The sequence below is a fragment of the Vidua chalybeata genome, chromosome 8 (assembly GCF_026979565.1).
Source record: "Vidua chalybeata isolate OUT-0048 chromosome 8, bVidCha1 merged haplotype, whole genome shotgun sequence".
Classification (NCBI taxonomy): domain Eukaryota; kingdom Metazoa; phylum Chordata; class Aves; order Passeriformes; family Viduidae; genus Vidua; species Vidua chalybeata.
Window position 1 is genome coordinate 9,694,485 of NC_071537.1, and position 19,902 is coordinate 9,714,386.

Genomic DNA, 19,902 nt, shown 5'->3' on the forward strand with positions numbered 1-19,902 from the left:
TGGGAAAGTTTTATCTCTGCAGAAAAAAATACTGAAACAAGACGGTATAATGCAAGCTGTTATAAAACTTCACTCTTGTGTTTCTGTTGGCAACTGTTGTAATGACAAAAACCAAAACCAAGGAATTATTGGAAAGAGATACGAAGGGGGACATTAAAAGGAAGTAATTTCTATTTTTCATGGGTTGGGATTTGTGAAGCAAGAATATACATTCGTTAGTACGGTGGGAAAGGATTTTGACTGGCTGTGATGAGATGTATGCACAGCACATCAGTACCTAGGAAAGAAGGAACATGAGAGGTTTTTTTCCATTGCTGTGCATCTTACCTGAATAGGCAGCTGGCAGCACGCTGGGCAATTTCTAGGGCCATTGGCTGGGCGCAAGGTAAAATTAAAGCCCATTTTTGATCTCCAAACACTAAGATGTTCAGGTTCTTAGGGCACAACACTTTGACTAACATAAATGGCTTTGGAGATAACAGTCAGTGTTTCATCTCCACCTGGGGAAATTCAATGCTTATTTGAAGAGCTTTTTTTCATTTTCTTTTGTTCTACTTTCAGGAGAAGGACCCAATTCTGCTGTAGCATTTATTTAATATAACTCTTTTAAAGTGACTTCTTGCAGTTTTCATGTTTGTTTGAGATTTTAAAATGTTAAACAGTGCAAAGCCTTTTATTCTCTTTGTCAGCATGAGGAAAAAAATCATTAGATTTAGAATTCTAAATGAGAAGATACATCAAGGAGAAAATAGGCCACTAGTCTAAAGAAAAAGGATGTGATACTTACGCTCTTGGAAGGACTGTGGAAAAAAAAATAAAAGCATTCCTCATACACAAACCCTTTAAGGCATTATGAATAGATCTTTAAAAATTCATCTGAATTTAATTCAGACTTTCAAATTCCAGCCTGAGGTGACTTGGATTTCTTTGTTAAGTACATTTAAACAAAACTCTTTTTATGTTCTCCTAAACTAACAAGAATGAGGAAAAAAAACATTAGAAATGTGAAATTGTGAATTTCTTTGACCCTAAAGGTCTTCAAATCTGTTTTTAAAGAAAATCTAGCTATTAGTCTTCTCCAAAATTGCAGATTGAGAGAATGAGGAAGCTACGAGAACAGTGGCTTTGTACAAATGGATGACCCTTTCATCATTACTTTTTTTCTTGCTGACTTGGACTTTCTTTTCCTCCAGGACCAAATAGAATGGAAGGAACTGAAGCTGTTATTCTGGCCCTGTGAGCTCTCTTTCCCTGGGTTCCCACCATGCCTAGAGGGAATTTTGCACCCTGGCTGCAGGCCACTGCAAAGTCCTGGGGCCCCCAGGCAGTGAGGGTACCCCCTCCTGCTCCACGCAGCTGTGTGGGATGGGGAGAGGGGTGACAATCACAAACTCCTGCTCTCACATTTCAAAGCTACCAAAGCAGGCACTGAGTTCTGCTCCATCTGTCCCATCACAGCTGCAAGCCTTCCCCTCTCCAAATAACCAGCAGAACACTTTGACGTGCTGCAGCAATGTGTGAACAGCAAATTCTCCAAAGGACTCCAAGGGCCTGTTCAGCAATCTCAACATGATTGCTGCAGTCTACCTGCATTCTTCTGTCCAGGAGGAAAGCTTTATGATGGGATTTCCTGACCAGAGAAGTTATGTTACCTAATTTTGAATGTCAAAAATTGTTTGTTGCTCCAGTCCTCTACTTCATCACGATGTTATAGCCAAAATCAAGAGCTCAGAGATAAAGAAAGGAGACACAGTGCCTGAAGAAGGTGATTTCTCTCAAATCTTGCTCTTCCTGCATCTCTCCATTAGGTACTGGATCATACCCATCTGAAGGGCAGGCCCAAAACAGACCTGATCTGGCTCAGAATTAGAAGCTAATGGTTCAAGGGTCTCCACAAAGCTCATTCCCAGAGGGAGCTGGAAATCTAGCAGCAATTAACCTTCTGGTTCAAATCAAAGAGGAATGGTGACTTTGATGGAATTACAGCTGGATTCAATTAAGATGTTTTCTGTTTTCTGAATCTGATATTGTCCCTTCTTTTGCTACATACCAAAATGTCCACTGAATCCCACTAGCCCTGGATCCTTTCTGGACGTTTTTCTCAGCTGGAGCCAAGGCCTGGCAGTAGAAATGCAAGAGAATTTAATTATCTTTGCCAGTATATTGTAACACATTACCCTAACTGACAATTTTTTTTTAATTATTACAATTTAAAGTGATATTTTACAGAATTTTTCCTTTGATTTCAACTAATGGATATTATTAGTTGAATTGGTTGTTGTTATAGGACTTCCTGTTATTTGCTGAAAGTATTTGACTTGAAATCCTAGAATATTACTTAGGGGCTTTTTATCAGTCCTTTTTTATCCTAGTTCTTAAAAGCTTTCAAAGAATTTTGCTTTTCAGATGATGCAAAAAAATTTTACTTTCTCCTACCAGATGTATGAAAAAAGCTTCCTATGCAGGCCTTTTTCTGTGTTTAACTGTATTATTTTTATTTATCTTCTTAAGATTAAAATAAAGAGTGTTTTTAAAAACATATATTAATATAAGTGTCTTTAGTTGCATGGAGGTTGCAAACGATATTTAGCAACCCAAAACTCTTTTTCCTGATATTTTGTATATGTCAGTTACAAATCCTTGATGAAAGAGCATAAGAAACTAGAAATAGAGACAGTGAGAGCCGCTCTGGCATCTCATCCCCAGAGTTTGTGTTACAGCTTTCTGTGGGAATATATACAGAGAGATGAACAAATCTGTGCTTCATTCTGCCACCATCCACTGGGAAACCCCTGCACTAATTTAAGAGCCTCAGAGAGGTTCAGAAGACTGGAAGGAAATCTTTGGAGGGATTTTCTCAGATGTGCAGCAAAGCTATTTTGTTATACCAAGAAATGCACGCTGCTTTATATTTGATCTCTTGAATATTAAAGATACACACATTACAGGCAGTTTGTTCATAGTGTGATAGTGTGGCCACACACACATAGACACATTTTTCCTGCTTGAGCAGGAGACCTTTTTTAATATTAAAGATGTGTTTGGATTACAAGCAAAATTTACTTTCTCTTAATCATAAAGTACAAATTGAAGTTGAAATGTTTTAAAACTTGACAAGTTTCAAAAGTACTAATGAAGAAACAGAGCCAAAAAAATGAAAAGTAGTAATTATTTAAACCACATATTGCACAAAAGTTCTAAGCTAAACTATAACAAAAAAGAACTAATTCAAAATAAAGGAATTGCTGGTCTTAAGGTGAAAGTTAATATAAAAAGGATTACTGTAATATTACTTCAATATATAATAACTAATCCATATTTATGGATGGACTAATTAAGGCACTGAAAGAAGATGTCTGATATTAAATTGAAAATAGAAAATTAGATCAGGGAAAGCGTATGAGAAAATATTTCTGAATAATTAACTAATTTTAGATTGCCCCAAAATGCCTCTTATTTTGTCAGTATTGTTGTTCGTTGTTGTTGTTTTTTTTTTTTTTTTTCCTTTGGTGCTTTCCACTCAATTTGTGTTAAACCGATACATGAAGACTTCTGAGAGGAAGTGTTACTGGTCCATTTTAGAATGGGATGAATAAAGCCATGGAGCTGCCATTTTGGGGACCTTAGAAGACTAGCAGTTCTTTCTCTCTAAATGCTGATGGTAATTTAGGTCTCCCACTGCTTTGTGAGCCACCTGTGGAAGAGCAGCATTCCCATCACGTGCACAAACCCGGCACACACAGGTGACTGTGAGAAAGCAACATCTGCCAGTTCCAAATGGTTTGCAAGTGTGAGGATGTTATTTGTCTGGGTAAGCGCAAGTGAGGGAGTGCAGGTGCACTTTATGTTTACTTATATTCATGCAGTACATTTGCACAACACCAGGGACCCTGTCTCATTACAGTGGTGAAGTTATTACATTTGAGAACAGTTGTTGAACAAAGTGTGTGACCTAAGACCAGATGTACAGACAAATGTAAATACCCAGGTCCTCCAAGACATCCTTGAGGTACTGCCTAACACAGAGATTTCTCATTCCTGTTTGTTCAAATATCCTCAGAAGTGAAGCTCTGAAGCTTCTCTAAATGCTGGTTCAGGTCATGTGAGCTGCTGAACACACGAGCAGAACCAGCACATTCCTCCCCAACCCAGAGGACTGACTCAGGGCAGGACTCCCATCTGGGGCACCTCACCCAAGCTTTCCGATTTCTCACTGTTCTCATCAAGAGTCAGGCCCAAACCCTGGCTACATTCAGAGCAGGTAGGGTGAGATGCTGGATCTGAGCCTGGGTGCTTTTGTATTCCTGGACAAGGGTACAGGTGAGAAGAACTGTCCTCTTTTCTCTCATTTCACCTATGAGAAGAGATGGCATTCACACAATTCTCTTCCATGAGCTAGATGTGCTAAATAGGATGTGAGCTCCTTCTTAGCCACACATCTGACCTCTGAGCTGCTGGCAGATAAAAAAGACCACATTTACCCACTCAGTGTTTCTTTCTACCAGCATATGGCATTTGCCCAATGGGGTGTGGGTTTGTAACTCTCATTTTTTCCTTACACATTTTACAGACATTTGGGTGCCTAATTCAGGAAGCTAGAAGCACACTAATAAGGTTAAACAAATGGAGCCCTACCTACAGATCATTCGCTGCTTTCCTGATGTTCTAGAAGCACCAGAATTAGCCTGTCAGAACTGATTTTAGGGCAGGAGCTCTGGAGTTCAACTACAACACCTGCCTGTAATCACAGCACTTTGCTGTGCTCCTCATGCACTCATTACTAGAGCCAAAAAGTCTGCACTTGACAAGACCCATCAGCTGGCCCTGTTAAGCCAAGATCCCTGTAGAAGACCTGTTCACAGTGATGTCAAGTAGTGGCCTCAGACAGAACCACAATATTCTGAGTTCTTTAATTCCTACCCCATAAAACATCATTTTTCAAGAGAACTGCATGTCCAAGATAGCTCTCAGCCTTCTGAAAAAAGGTCTTAATTAGAAAACCAAGAGTCCCTTCAGTGGAATTACATTTGAAAATGGAAGCACAGCAAGGCAATTTGCCTCAGTAGCTAATTTCTGATGTCTGTAACTAGAAGCATCAATACTTTAGCAGCCACTGCTTTAGATAATTGGAAATTAGGATGATTCTTTCACAGAAACTGGTGTAAAGGCTGACTCAGCCTGGATTTCCACACTGTGGGTTCCTTTTTAGTGTCAAAATGAAAAGACTTGTGGAAGGATTTTCTACCCATGAATCAGAGGAAATAATTCATTATTGCATTCAACCCAGAAAAAAAAATCTATTGCAAAAGCAAAAAGAGGTAGGAGACTGTGTTTAATCTGAGCAAAGGTTGCTCAAAGTTTGTTTAAAAAAGAGAAGCTTAAACTGTTCTGGCCCTTCCAACCATTAAAAATTCATTAGTGTTGCCAAGGTAGCCTGAAAACTTCAGGGTGCACAGTGTCTTAATTTGGTTATGTCTGCACACTTTTGGCAAGCTATGTTATCTCTTAGCAACCTGCTCTGTTATCATTTATTATCATTTCACAGAGTGGAAAGCACTGCACACACTGGCAATGTGTGAAGAAGTGAATGATATTTTTCAGAGGATATATGAACTTTTCCATCAGATTTTGGTACATGGAAGCTCAAATCCTTATGCTTCCTTAGGACTTTGATAGAGAGGCTGAGAAAGCTTGTAAACCACAGACTATTTCTTTCTTAAAGAGAACTCCCTTAGCAGAATAAATTATTATAATTAATATGCAGGTAATCAGCAGCATAGCTTCCAAGGAAACCACAATGTCAGACAATGCTTTCAAGGTACTTTAAAACTGACACACTTACAGCTCTTACCTTTTTGAGACAGTAGAGCAGAAGTGCAGACATGGCTAGGTAGCAGTTGCTCTTCTTAGAAGTATTCAGAGTGCAATAGAGTGAGTTTTTCTTCTTTATGTAGCTTTCTTCCTGCAGTCTGTGGCTGTGACAATGCCAGCAAATCTCCTGCACAGAGGGAGGCCTGGAGAAGCTGGGTCAAGAGTGTTCCCACTCACCCAAAACCAAGGCTGTGTTCCTGGGTATTTCAGTGGACTCTCGGAGCAGCCTCAACAAGGAGTGATGGGAATCATCAGTACTGTTCCCTCTGTTGTCCTTTTCCACTGCTTTATTATTCACCTCTACCTTACACCATGATTTGCAGATTTGCAGTTTGGCCTGGGGGACTCTGTCTTGCTGCCTTGCAAGTTAATGAAATCTTGCACATTGGCAGTTTTCTTCTTTGGGCCGCTGAGACCTGTAATACACAAACACGGATTTACCCAGGGGGAGGAGGCAGCCAGAGGTCAGTGTCCTCCACACTCACTTTTCTTGCAGCACCATCTGCCTAAAGTCCCATCACAAGGAAAGGGCTGTGCAGATTAATAGTGCCTTTTGTCAGTAATGAAGGAACCCCACTCTAGCACAGGTGTCCCCATATATATTGAGGAGCTAGAGCAAAGCATACCCTTCCAACAAGAATCTGCATGGTCCAGTTTAGGATCAGGGGACTTTTCTTATCATCCCAAGTGCTCCCTGGATTTTGTTTTGCTGGCATTTCACAGAAGACACCTTAATTATCAGTGGCATTTCAAATGTAAAACAAATGTTGCAAAAAACTCATGAATAAATCACTCTCCACATACAAGTGACATAAAATTGAACAAGTCAGCTGAATAACAATTTGCACTAAAAAGAATTTTCTACTCTTTTTTATGAGCATTATCTGCATGACTGTCTGTAGATACATACTTAAAGTAAATATTATTAAATGATTTGTCATTTCTTTATACAGCATTATCTTTTCTATCTGAAATTGTCACTGTGTTTTCCCTTTATAATTTCCCCTTTCTCTTGTGTTCAAGAGAGATATGAGAGCATCTAAGAGAATTTGCTTAATTGTAGGTTTAACTCCAGCAATTTTCCAATCCATCTGCCTCCATTTTAATATTTATAAAACATTAGCCATGGTAGACTGTAGATTCAGTTCACTCATTTTTGGACCCTACATATTTCAAATTAGGGGATACAATAAACAAAAATACTATTCCTTCAACATTTTCTTGTTCCTATAATCCCTATGATTTGTCTAGCTGTCACAAAAGCAATACTCCCACAGAAGCTGAAGTAGGAGAAATAAGACATAATATTCCACCAAGCATAACCCAAGGGCAGTGGATGTTACCACTGCCAAGCAGAGCATACACTCTTTACAGAGAAATGTAGTGTCATAGGTGCTGCAGGTCCCTGATGTTGTGGTGATGAGAGCAGACCTTGCTGTAGTAATGCTGATAAAATATACTGAGAACATCAGGAAAATGTTTTTTTTTTCATACAGGGTGACCTCTAGAACATCAGTGCAGGGTTTTAAAGCTCACTGAAAAGCTCTGAAATCAATGACCACTGCATCAAGCTGAGGAGTGGTCATTCCCAGTGAATGAGCTATTGCAGAGAAATTTCAGTCCAGCCTGGCTGATGGCTCCCATGTGGTTTTGTGTAAGTTATCTCCAGTGGGTCCTGGCTCCCAGGACCTGGTCTCAGGAGCAGTCCTGTCTTCATGCACTGCTGTCTGCATTGTCTTCCTGAATCCCAGCTTTCTGGACCATTTTGGCAATGCTCCTTAGCATGTAATTATTTTCCCAAAACTAAGAAAGGAGATGAGCAAATCCTACTGAATTTCAGCGCTAGAACCCTGTATTTTCTGGTCTTCCTCCTAAATCATAAGAAGGAAGAAATTCTTTATGGTAAGTGTTGTAAAACACTGGCACAGGTTGCCCAGATGGTAGATGCCCCATCCATGGAAACATTTCAGGTCAGGATGGACAGGACTGTGAGCAATCTGATCTGGCTGAAGAAGCTTCTGTTCATTGCAGGGGGGTTGGACTGGATGGCCTTTAAAGGTTCCTTCCAACCCTATTCTGTGACTGTCTGGCATGCTCCTTTGAGTGTCCCAAAGGCCACATCCTCTGGTCTAAATGCACACACATTCCATGTGCATTGCAGTATTTCATTAGTCCAGCGGGGATGGAGGACGGGCCAAGCTCCATGTGGGAGTTACAAAGTTATGCTCGAGGGAATATGACAAGATCCAGATTTACATCAACGTTCTCAGTGTTCTTCAAGCTTTGCAAAAGCAGGATTCGCTATTTTATTTTGTGAGGAGATGCCTAACAAAATCAGGCTTTTATCTGAAATTTTATATTGAAGCATCATTATTGCATCTCTACAAAACAGTTCTCATTAAGTAAAAGAGTGAACGGACAGATGTCCTAATAATAGCTTGATTTGAAGTGCAAAGTGGGTTGAAGTACTCAGCATGCCATCTTCTAATCAGGAATGAAGGTTTTAATGCAAGGCTTCCTGACAATCACAATTTTGTAATGCTTACATAAATGGCTCTGTAGATGTGTGTATGTTTTTTTAATTTACTGCGTGGGTAAAGGAATGTATTTCCTGCTGATCCAAAATAGGGTCTGACTACAAATGCAGCAAGGGCTCTCTGCCCCTGTGAAAAATTTTGGGTGATCATATCAGAAAGTCCCCTCATTTACAGAAATATCTTGTAGTCTGGAGCACTCCGGCACTCCATCTGCCTGCACCCTGAAGTAACCTCCATGCACCTTGAACTCAGGGACAGCTCATGTAAAAGATCCCATGAGTTCAAGTTACCTCTGACTTTGTGTCCTCAGGAGACAGTCAGAGGCACAGAAAGGACACACAGACTAGGCAGATGTTCTTCATCTCACTTACCTTTAAACACAACTTTCTCTTCCCCCCCCCCCGCCCTCTAGATAATTTAAAGTTATCTAGAAAGTTGTTGAAAGACCATAGCCAGAACAAGAAATGATTTATGGTTCTTGCCTCAGCCACACTGTTGAGCTGCACTGCCAGGCCTCTCAAACCTCTGAAAAATTTTTAAAAAAGAAAAAAATTGCTCTTCATTACATTGTGCCAATGGAACAATCAATAACAATGAAGAAAATAGGACAGATTAGCATCCCAAAGTATTTTCAAACTCCATTTCTGATAGGTTGATCAAAGACCATTCCAGAAGTCTTGTCCATCTTAATTCACTAATATTTTAGAAGTCCTCTAGAAGGATGAAGGGAGCAAGATACATGTCAGATGGTCTTACCACTAAAGTAGCTCAAGAAAAATCTCTGGCAGTTCCATGGTACTTCTGGTTAATGCTTAGTCAGGAGGAGAAGTCTGGCTGCAGGGTCTTTGATCCATGAATATATTTGTAGTAATTGGGGTCATGGCAATTCCTGTAGCTAATGCAATTTAAAGGCCAAAGTCAGTAACCCCTGAGTAATTGGGGCTGTTACTGGGCAAATAACATGCTTTGGAGCAATGGCATCATGTCAATTACAGGGGGTGAAATCTAGAGGTGAGTATTTGTAGGAACAAATAAGTGCTCAATCAAAACTTGGGATAAACCATTACAAGTTTAGTCCAAAAATCCCAGATCTGGTCAGTTTATTGCTCACCAGTAACTTGAGTTCAGGGAGGACCCCCTGGAGAAGTCACATCTGAAGTCACTCCAAGCCACAAAGTGAAGCCACATGGCAGCAGTGGCACCATTTCTGCCAGCACGAGAGGGGAAGGAGGCTGCTGCTAACCCAAACCTCTCCTCAAGGGGGGAAAGGCTGGTTTTGGTAAAGTCTGGAAGGAGAAGGAAAGAAGGAAGCACCACATTTTGTCCCAAACTAACACACCAGTTCAGGATGTCCCCCCTGGGCACTGAGTTGCACTTTAACCCTTCCAAAAGAGTAATTGCAAGAGTAACCAGGACAAGGTGTACAGCACTAATATCTTAGCTTCAGCTCTCTGCTGAAGGACATACTGCATAGAAAAGCAACGAAATAATCCAAAATAATCCTGCCAAAGAACAATTGTGTCCCCAAAAACATAGTTCTACAAAGAAAATAATCATGCTCTCGTTAAGAGATTAAATCAATCCAGCCCAGCAAGGCACTATCAATATGAAACATCACATACTCCCATCATTCCCATCCACAGACCCTGTTTTCCTAAATATTTGCAGATAGATTAAATGGTGCCAGAGCCCCTCCCTTAGATTACAAAAAGAAGTCACCTTTTTTCAAGGATTAATTATTAACTATACTAAGGAGAAATTGCAGCAGCCGACAATTATCTTATTCTCCCAAGTCCTATTCACAGTAAAGATGATATTGTATGGAAATTTATCTTGTATAATTATCACCATATGCTGTCTCAAAGGGCTCCAATGCACTTTTAGAAATAGTACAATATTGGCTCAGGTACAAGCCAAACCATGTCCCCTCTGCATCTGCAGAGAAATCACCGTGGCTTTTCCTCACTGTTCCGATACAGCCCTGGCTGGAAGTGGTCTGGAGCACTGGCAAGGACACAGGGCCATGTGTCCTGCAGAGGACCATTGCTCCAGGGCCCTGATGCACTTGGAGCCTGCAGAACTCTCTGCTTGCAGTGCACAGCAGGAGAGCACACACTTCAACAAGCCATTCCCATCTCTCACCACATGACAACTAACTCTTGCTCTGTGGGTAGCCACTCCACTACCTAGGATTTAAGGCACATGATTTAAGCTGCTCAACATTTACTTTTTCAGGGCCTGCAGCAGAGCTCAATTTCTTCATCTCACATATTCCTAACTATCCTGGAAATTTTCAGGCAGAAGGCAGATGCCGGAGGAAATATCACTCCATGATATGCAGCGAAGAAGGAATTCGGTATACATAAGTACTTAGAAACATAAACATATAATTTCATTCCTTGTGTATAGCTCACTGACTGACAGTAAGTTATTGATCTATTATACTTTGAAAGCATCTTTTTACTTACATAAATTGTCCCTTTCTGGCTGGGACTGAACACAACATCTATTTTCCCCAGTGAATACAGGCTGTGGTTTAAAGCAGGGGGGATCATCCTGGGCCCATCCCTGTCCTGGTCTTTTGTAATGGTTGTGCTTGGCTGTGGACTTTGCCTCAGAAAAACTGGTGCCCTAATGGAGTTGGTTCAGAGCAGTCCATATTCATCTCTCCCCTCCTATTTGCTGGTAGATTGACCTGCTGAATTCACCTAGGAAGGAGTCAGATAAAGACCCCTCAGGTTACAAATGACGCCCACAATTTTTATTTCCGTCTCCCTGGGTTTTGCCATCAGAGCTGAAAGAGCAATGGTGAGATTTGACTTTACACACAGAAGGACCCACCAAAGTAAGGTAATTGTTTCTTCATTTTCCTAAATAGAACTAGTTTGAAGGTAGTAAAAAAATCCCACATCTGAATACTTAATATTCATAAGAGGTTTAGTCTTATTTCAACAACCTTGAATAAATGATAGAGAATGTGATAGCACTGTGGTCACAGCTTATTTTAATGATCAAAGCACTTCATCACTGGGGAATAAATGTTCTACCTAAGCAAAAAAATGTTAATCCCCAAACAAATTTATTACTTAGAAGAAAAATTCACTTAAATTGTCCCATTAACTCTGTAAAAAGAAAGTAGGTGGTTTATATTGTATAATAGATTTTCAAACTATCCTGCAGTATATTTAGCTGAAACAGCTTGAGTGAAAACTGGGAATAAACATTAGTTTCTGCAGTTTGAATATCATTGTGGAATTTTCCCAGCTGTACAGTGCAGTACACAGTACACCCTGTTCACAGTAGTTTACAAGCTTCTTCCCTCTGAAATGACACATATGCTGGGAAAAGAACTGACCTTTGGTTTAATTTACAACTCAGATTGATCTGTCTTCTCCATGTCAAAACCTTTGGTTTTTTGACCTACCAACACAAGCAGATCCTTTTTACATTACTCAACCCTGATATCTGCAGCTCCCGAGTGAAGTCACTACTCCTCTACCTGAGGACAGCATGCTTGGCAGATTTTTCACATCCTGGCAGGTCCTTCAGGCTCCATTCCCAGCTTAACAAGAATTTTAAAGCTCTTTGTTCCAGAGAATCTCCTTGCCAGTGAATCCCGAGTGGTGTTCAGAAAGCATGCACTGTCCTCAGCCTTCCAAGACACATCTCCAGTCTCCTCCTAGGGGCAAGCACCTTACAGTGTTCCAGTCACAGAGCCTTGGAGGTTAGATTTGCTTTTCTACTTCTGTTTATACAGGGGTGACATCTCCTTTGGAAATGCCCCATTAATTCCTCTATGAACATGCCTGCAACACCTGGCACTGGAGTGGTTTCCCCTCATATCTCACCTGGATTTCTGTTTTCCATAGTGAGACAGTACACTGAATTTTTATTTTTAATTTAATAGATCATATTTAGTGAAGGGGAAAGCTTTGATACTTGAAAAGAATGGCAGGAGGATAATGTCTGAGATAACTAGTGCAAATTCCTAATCACTTGTAAAACCAAAAAGTAAAGGTACAGCTCTGAATTTTAATCCCCCTTATGTATGGGGACTGAATTGATCCCGTCTTTTATATAAAATGAGGGGGAAAAAGCCCTACAATTTTTTTTTAATTAACAAGAGGATGGATGCATGGATTTTAATTGAGATTTTTGCTGCAGGAAAGATGGATTACAAAGCTATCAGGGCAGGACTCTTTCATTCTTGGTATGTAGAGCACATATAACATGACCATGAACCTCATAGCAATATAATATGCTAGTGAAACATTCTGGAATTGAGGACAAAATGAAATTATTCATTGTTGAGATGTACAGAATTTCCATAGTGCAGAAGACACAATGCACAGTTCTCTGCCACTCTTTTTGTAATTTAACCAAGCAGCTGCCATGCTATTAATTTGAACTTATATCACATATTACAGTTGATTTTATTAGGCCTGTTGTTAGTGATGATGATCTAACCTCCACTGTGTTTCTCTAAGATGAAAATATGGAAAGAGAGGAGCTGATACCCATGAGAACAAAGATAAATTAGTGGAAATAAATTATCCAGTTTCATGTATCAAAGTTTATTGAAAATAAAAGCAAGAATATTTATCAAAAGGTCTGGAGAACACGTGATCCTTGACTGTCAGTCTGTATTCATTTACAGAAAATTTATCATTCTCAGGGGCTTAATACATTTTTACAGTCACTTGACTAGGTAGTCATTAATCATTGTACATTTTCAAGATCCTAACTAAACTACAAATTCAAAAAATAATAATTAAAATCTCTTAAATTGTGTCCTTTTGAGTCTTGATTCATAGGTGCACCTGGGGACATGCCATAGTTGTTAACAGGTTTGCTTATCTACCTGATTGGAGTTAATCATCTTTCTGAAAATCATCTGTACCTTTCAATTTCATTACATAAAAGAAAGCTGGATCAAAAGACTGAATGAATTCACGACTGCCTTTTCACTGATTTTAATTGACTCTCTGGTGCTTTCAGTAAGAGCAAATAGTGTGACCACCCAACTCACAGACTGAGCAGCAGCCCTAGAAAATTAACAGTAAAAGGGGATGATTTCTGTACACAGAGCAAGTGAACACCCCAGGGTCTTTCTAACTTGGAAAAGAAATAAGAATATACCTAGAGCTGCACCAGACCTTATGGGCACTGCTGTTAAAATGCTTCCCAAGCATCATTCCCTGGCTGTGATCAGAAACAGGATACAGAGCTCTGGGGACCTCACGGACTCGTCTGTCTGTAGCCATCATTCCTGCAGAAATCCACAGTTCTGTTTCTGTACTGACCCAGGAATTAATCAAGAAATGTTCTTCTTGATAATAAGCTTCTTAACTGATTTGTAATAAATTTTGAAGAATGTGAAAAGTTGCTGTGCTGATACTGTTATTTTCTAAAGCATTTTCTGTATTGTTTTCTATCTTTGCAAGTGTGATCTTTCACACTTTTCAAAGTGTGAAACCATCCTACCAACATTTGACTTCTTTCAGCATTATCTTCCCTGATTCTCACTCCAAGCAAACAGGAAAAAATATCAAGACATTATTATAATGTCATGATACAAATTATAAGAAAAAGGAAGCTGTTCTGTGCTACACATGAATAAAAGGTCTTTGCTATAATTAGTCTGCAGTGCAGAGAAGAAGCAAAAATAGAAAAAGAAAATACAACACAGGAGCTCAGATATTAACAAGATGACACAGCATCTAATGGTGTTATAGGCCAAAATCTTTGCAAAAGGGATTTTTTTTTTCTGGGCAGAAAGAACTGGTGCATTCCTGAATTTTGTGTTAGGATGGCAGCTAAAAGCCAATCCATCTGTTCTTTTTCACTCTTACTGGTACCTGAGGAGAACAGCATAGGTTTCACTGGAGTCCTCTCTGTTGGAAGATGCAGCTAATAACCTGGGCACCCAAAAATCACTAAACCTGAAGCAAATTTTAGGCCTTCTAGAAGCAGTTGTTTCAGGTCAAAATCAATTCTGGATCAATCAGCTCATAGTTCTCAACTGTTCATTGGAAATTCATGCCTGTCCTAGTCAGGCCAAGGCAAATTAGAAGCACTTTGCAGTTTGGAAAAGCCACTTCCCAGAAAACTTCTGATTACCCTATTTGCCACACCACACCTGGCAGAGACATACTCCTGAGCCCACGGGCAACAGTATGAAAGGAATTCCTTTCCTTTTGAGAGTTTTTTAATTATCTAAGGCTCATGGACAGAATTCTCTGCGCCCAAGCTGTTCCAGATCCTGTAAGAAGGAACATACAGAGCAAACTCAAAGGATTTCAACTCTGTATCTGTAACTGCCCTATTTTCCAGATCCATTGCTCTGCTTGGTTGCAATTACAACACAAACACCACTTAGTTGCCTTTCTGGCATTACAGAGTGCCAACTTTTGGGCTGATTTTTTGATTAATCACATTTGGATGCTGAAGCCTAAAATTAATTAAAGATTTTCAAAAATGTATCTTTCTGTCAGAAAATGTGCCAGATTAAGTTTCTTTCATGAGAACACATTGATTTCAGTAAAACAGTATCAAAAATGGAAACAGAATATGGGATTTCTTGTACAATAATAAACCAAATTATGCAAATATAAATTCAGACCTAATATTGGGAAAACTGAGATACAAAGTAATAGATTTTCAAAAATGCTATTCTTGGTGATTCGAGATAAAAAATTACTTTTTTTTCTGATTTTCTCAGGCAAGTAGACATGTAGTCCCTTTCAGGTCTCTTCAATGAAAAGTTTATTAAGACTCAATGATATTAAAGTTCCTATATTCATTACCATCCTCACACTACCTGGGATTGTTTGAAAAGCAAAGCCACTGCAAATAACAAGCTGGTACCCTAGAGTGAGACACAAATGCACCAGACTCTTAGAAATCATTTAGCCTCAAGTCAGAACAAAAGGGAATAGCTCAAATATCTTAAAAGATCTCACCAATATTTCTCCAATTATCCCTCATTTTGTCCATTTTGAAATGTATATCCAAGCTTAATAAATATTCAAGCATGTACTTCACTTTGTGCACAAGTAATTGTGTGGAAATCTACCCATGGAGTTACAGTGATATATAGAATTATACCTTACACATTGAGACATTTAGTCTAGAAGATCTTAACAAAGACAGTGTTTACAAATGTATTTCTAAAATGTCTAGTACATCCAAGTCCCCACCTCTGTGGGAGGAAGAAGGACTACAGGTAAGAGTCTGCTTTTAAAATGTTGGTTTAAACCTGCAATTCTCCTTTGTGAAGGTGCAGATATTAATTTCTGTGTTTAAGGTTTGTGCTTTCCTTTTAGACTCTGTATTTGTCACTGACCTTGGGTTCAACAAGAATTATTTCTGCCTATCCAAAGTCTGTGCTGTGACAGCTTTACTGCCTAAGTTCTGTTCCTGTAGAATCTCTCTATGCTAAGCTGCTGACAGATACAAGGATGAAAAAACTCAGATTTGCAAAAGTCAATTATTTTATATTCTTTACATTCTCTTTTGCATAACCCTATTGCACTGCTGTCAGTTTCTTACCAGCCCTTACTATATTTTCTTTCCAAGCAAATGTAGTTTTCAAGGAACACATCCAACTGACAAATGTGGAAAATGAAACATGCTGTCCAAAGAAAAAGGTTAGCAGTGTCATGAGCTTCTTATATTTTGCTTCAAATAGCAAAGCACCAGCCACCATGACCACCTGGACTCTCAAGGAACCCTTAGGAGCTCTTCCATTCCTGACACATTTTTCACTTGTGTTGGGTCCCTTTGTCATCTGGGCAGAAATTTCTTCACAATTAAGCAGATCAAAAATTCTCACAAATCACCCATCAGACAGGCAGTGATGCCTGGTGGTCTAATCCTTCTGAACTGAACTGGGAAGGATTTCTGCTGCTAAAGGCAGTCTCTGGAGAGACCACTCAGTATCTTTTACAATCCATTCATATCATTGCAGGACTGCACTGGAACTGAATTCACATGATACTAGGACCACTCAAAATATTTGGCAATTCTCCCCTGCAGGATCGTTAACAACCAGGTTGTGATGGTGCTTAATCATCCTGCTGTGAATCAGGTTTGGCCACAAAGCATCAGAAAGGAAATTTAAAAAGTCATTCAAAAAAAAGTGTTTGTACTTAAGGAGAAACAAAACTGTAACTATGTTGTGCCTTTCCTGTTCAGTTCTCATTATGAAAATGAGAGGTATGGAGTTTAAGCAGAAGGAAAATTGAGAACTCAAAGAATTTGCCAAGATCTCTCTGCAAACACATTCTTCCTCATAGCAATGACAATACAGCACAGAAACACCTTGAGGAAATGCCGGAGCATCAGCTGTCACAATATATAGAATCATAGATTTTTTAGGTTGGAAAAGACTTTTAAGACCATTAAATCCAAGTCCAACACTAAGCTGTGTCCCTCAGTGCCACATTTACACACCTGGTAGATACCTCCAGGGATGGCCACACTGCCACTTTCCTGGGCAGCCTATTCCAGGGCTTGACAATCCTTTCAGAGAAGAAATTTTTCCTAACAGCCAATCTAAAGCTTCCCTGGTGCATCTTATGGCAGTTTCCTTTATTTTTACCACTTGTTATTTGGGAGAAGTGATCAACCCCCACCTCATTGCATCCTCCTTTCATGGCAGTACATGGAGCATCACATCAGGAGTTATTTATCAAAAACGTAATTCAGGAAAACAAAATATTCCTGCCAACATAGCAGAGAAACAGTTCAGGTGCAAACAGGGTTCCTTTGCAGTTGGAGCCCTGGACACAAACTGAGCTCCACATTAATTCTCTTGGCCTTGCCAGTATCCTGCTTGTCCTGTCAGAATCTTTTTGGATCAGACTATTCTGTGTAGCAAAATTTGGACATTACATCAAATATTCCCAGGGAAAATGTCATTCTGTGCCCTCTCTACTGAACCTGCTCAATCATTTACACACAACAGCCTTGGTTTCAAAGCAGGATCTTTTCAAAGCAGGATCTGAAGCATTGCTTAGCCACCAGAGACAGGAGTTTTGTTTATCTTCAGTTTATTTTGGCCAGAGTTTATGTGTGCTTTTGTGCATTGAAAGTTACTATCCTTGGACAAGCCACTTCTTCAAATATATTAAGGATCTGACCCATTCCTTATTGAATGGTGGCAGAACTCCCACTGACACCATGAAAACAGGATTAAGCACTAATCTTTTATGCAAATCATGAATGCATTTTTTTTGCAGCTCCTAAACTGCAAACAACACTGAGATCACTGCACTTTTCAGCTGTATCTTGTTTCGAATATGCATACTGTTGGATTTGCTATAGCTTTTATTAGGAGAGGAGATGGAAGTGCAACATTCAGGGCTTTTTTAATCATGAGAAAAATCATGAGTTCATCCTGTTGCTAATAGCTGTCACTGCAGAAGTTATGACCAAAGAGATTGCAGACAAAGCCCCATTTTTTGCAAAGAAATTCAGAGGCCAGCATAAGAAGTGTTATGGAAAATAAAGTAGAATGGAATAGCGCTAAAAGGAAAAATGGGCTGGATTGTACCTAAAGGAAACTAGCACAACTTCATTTTACTTCAGTGAAGTTATTGCACTTCAACTAATTGATCAACTTATGAGTAGCAAAGAAATTTGAACATTTTAATGTGATGTTGTTTACAAAAAATACTGGCTGAATTTTGAAAGTCTGTAACAATTTGAATTCACACCTATTTTATCCAAACTGTAGGCAATTTAGCATAAATACTAAATTCTGCCTGGAAAAAGAAGAAAAGGGATTAAAATATTTAAATCTCTTTAGAAAGTTTCTTGAAATGATAGACATACCTTAAAAGGAAATAGGACTTGAGGCAGACCTGTGAACTCAGCTATAAATCTGGAATGATTTCTGTGAAATTATTATAAATGTTCATCTTGAAGCCTTTCCCTGGACTTTTCAATGCATTAAAAGCAAAGGTGAGTTTTTTGGTTTTTGCAATTATGAAAACTTGAGAAATAGAGACCAATAGCAAAGAAATGAAAGAAGCTGATTTTTCATTTTAAAAGTAGTATATTCAATTACAGCTGATGTTCAAGTTGCTCAGCAAGTTGTGTTTTATTTCATTTGCTGAAAGTTATTCTGAATTTTTACTTTACCTAATAAAGCATCAACTGACTTTTCCTGGCAAAAGACAGGAACCTTCATAGCACATAAGCAACCCATCCCAGCTGCCTGGAGCAGTACCTGCTCTACAGCATATGGGCACATCCCACAGCAGCCACAGCCTTCTCACATTTATGACTGTGGAGACAGTGAAAAACACTCAAGGAAGCAGAATTTGCCAAGTTGTGTGATGATACTTGGAAGAGCAAAATAGTCAAAAATAGGAAAATACCTGCCAGATGTCTGTGGCTGACAGCGTCCTGAGACTGCCCTACTATGACTTACACCAGACTTCTGTATCACTGCACAGAGCAGGAGCTTGATTCCCTTTGACAGTCAGGTTATGGGGTTTTATTCCTGTCCTCTGATAGATTTTCCTATGATGCCTTATCAAGGCTGACCTTGACAGAACAGAGGGGAAGATGGAGTTAAAGAATAAAGTAGGGATTTATTAAATGGCCTCAATGGATACGCCTTGGGCAGCACAAGAGCCCAGCCAGGGCTACACCCAAGATGAACCAAAATGGTCACAAAATGCACGACAGGCCACGGGGTCTCTCAGTTTTATAAGTTCTGGTCCATTTGCATATTGGAGTTAATTGTCCAATTATAGCTTTAGGTTATGAAGTCCCATCCTTCTTCTTTTCCTCTGTTCAGTCCACATTGTTCATGCTCTTGGGCCTGAAATTTGGATCAGTTGTCCTTGGTCCCCAGCTGTGAAGAGAGCTCACCATCCCCTAATATGAAGCTTAGAATTACACACTAAAACAGTGCAGAATCTGAAAAATAGAAAAGCTAAAACCTAAGGCATCACCTATCTTCATCCCACTTTGCCTCATGGCTCTGATTTTCAGCTAAGCAACCTCAAGTACCCCAGGTACATCCGTGCCTCTCTGAGGAAGGATGAAAGCTCATGTCCTAAGGCACTCAGTACCTCTGTGCAAGTGCTTCTGGATACTCAAAAACCCCAGAAGTGGGACACAGGATAAGTGCTGTGGTACTGCCACCCATCTCCCCTTTCCTAATAACCTCAGAGAAGCCATCATACCAGCATGTTTCCTTGGCATAAAGGAAAAATGAAGTCACTTTCTCATGTCCTTTCTTTTCTCTTTCACTGTACTTTTTTGATAGGTCAAGACCCTTCTGTAGCTTTTGAAAAGCCTGTTTCTGGGCCTTTAATTAAGCACCTGGGTCTTTTCAAAAAGAAAATCATAAAACCAGTTCTTGAGCATCTTTTATGCATCTTTTATGCCTCTTTTATGTCTAGGAGTGCTCTTCCATAACTTTTTGCATCTGGACAGAAGGGAGATTCCCTGGACAGGCCATAAATGTACAGTGAAA

The 19,902-nt window shown here is 39.5% G+C and overlaps 1 long non-coding RNA gene across 1 annotated transcript in view; it reads right to left on the bottom strand.

The window, feature by feature from the left end:
- Nucleotides 1-9,248, bottom strand: part of LOC128791840 (uncharacterized) — a 35,005-nt gene extending 25,757 nt beyond the window's left edge. The window contains exons 1-2 of the long non-coding RNA XR_008432173.1: nucleotides 9,165-9,248; nucleotides 5,852-6,287 (exon numbers count right to left, since the gene is read on the bottom strand). This is a non-coding gene — a long non-coding RNA (uncharacterized LOC128791840). The remainder of the gene's footprint in view (nucleotides 1-5,851; nucleotides 6,288-9,164) is intronic.
- Between the last annotated feature and the right edge of the window lie 10,654 nt (nucleotides 9,249-19,902).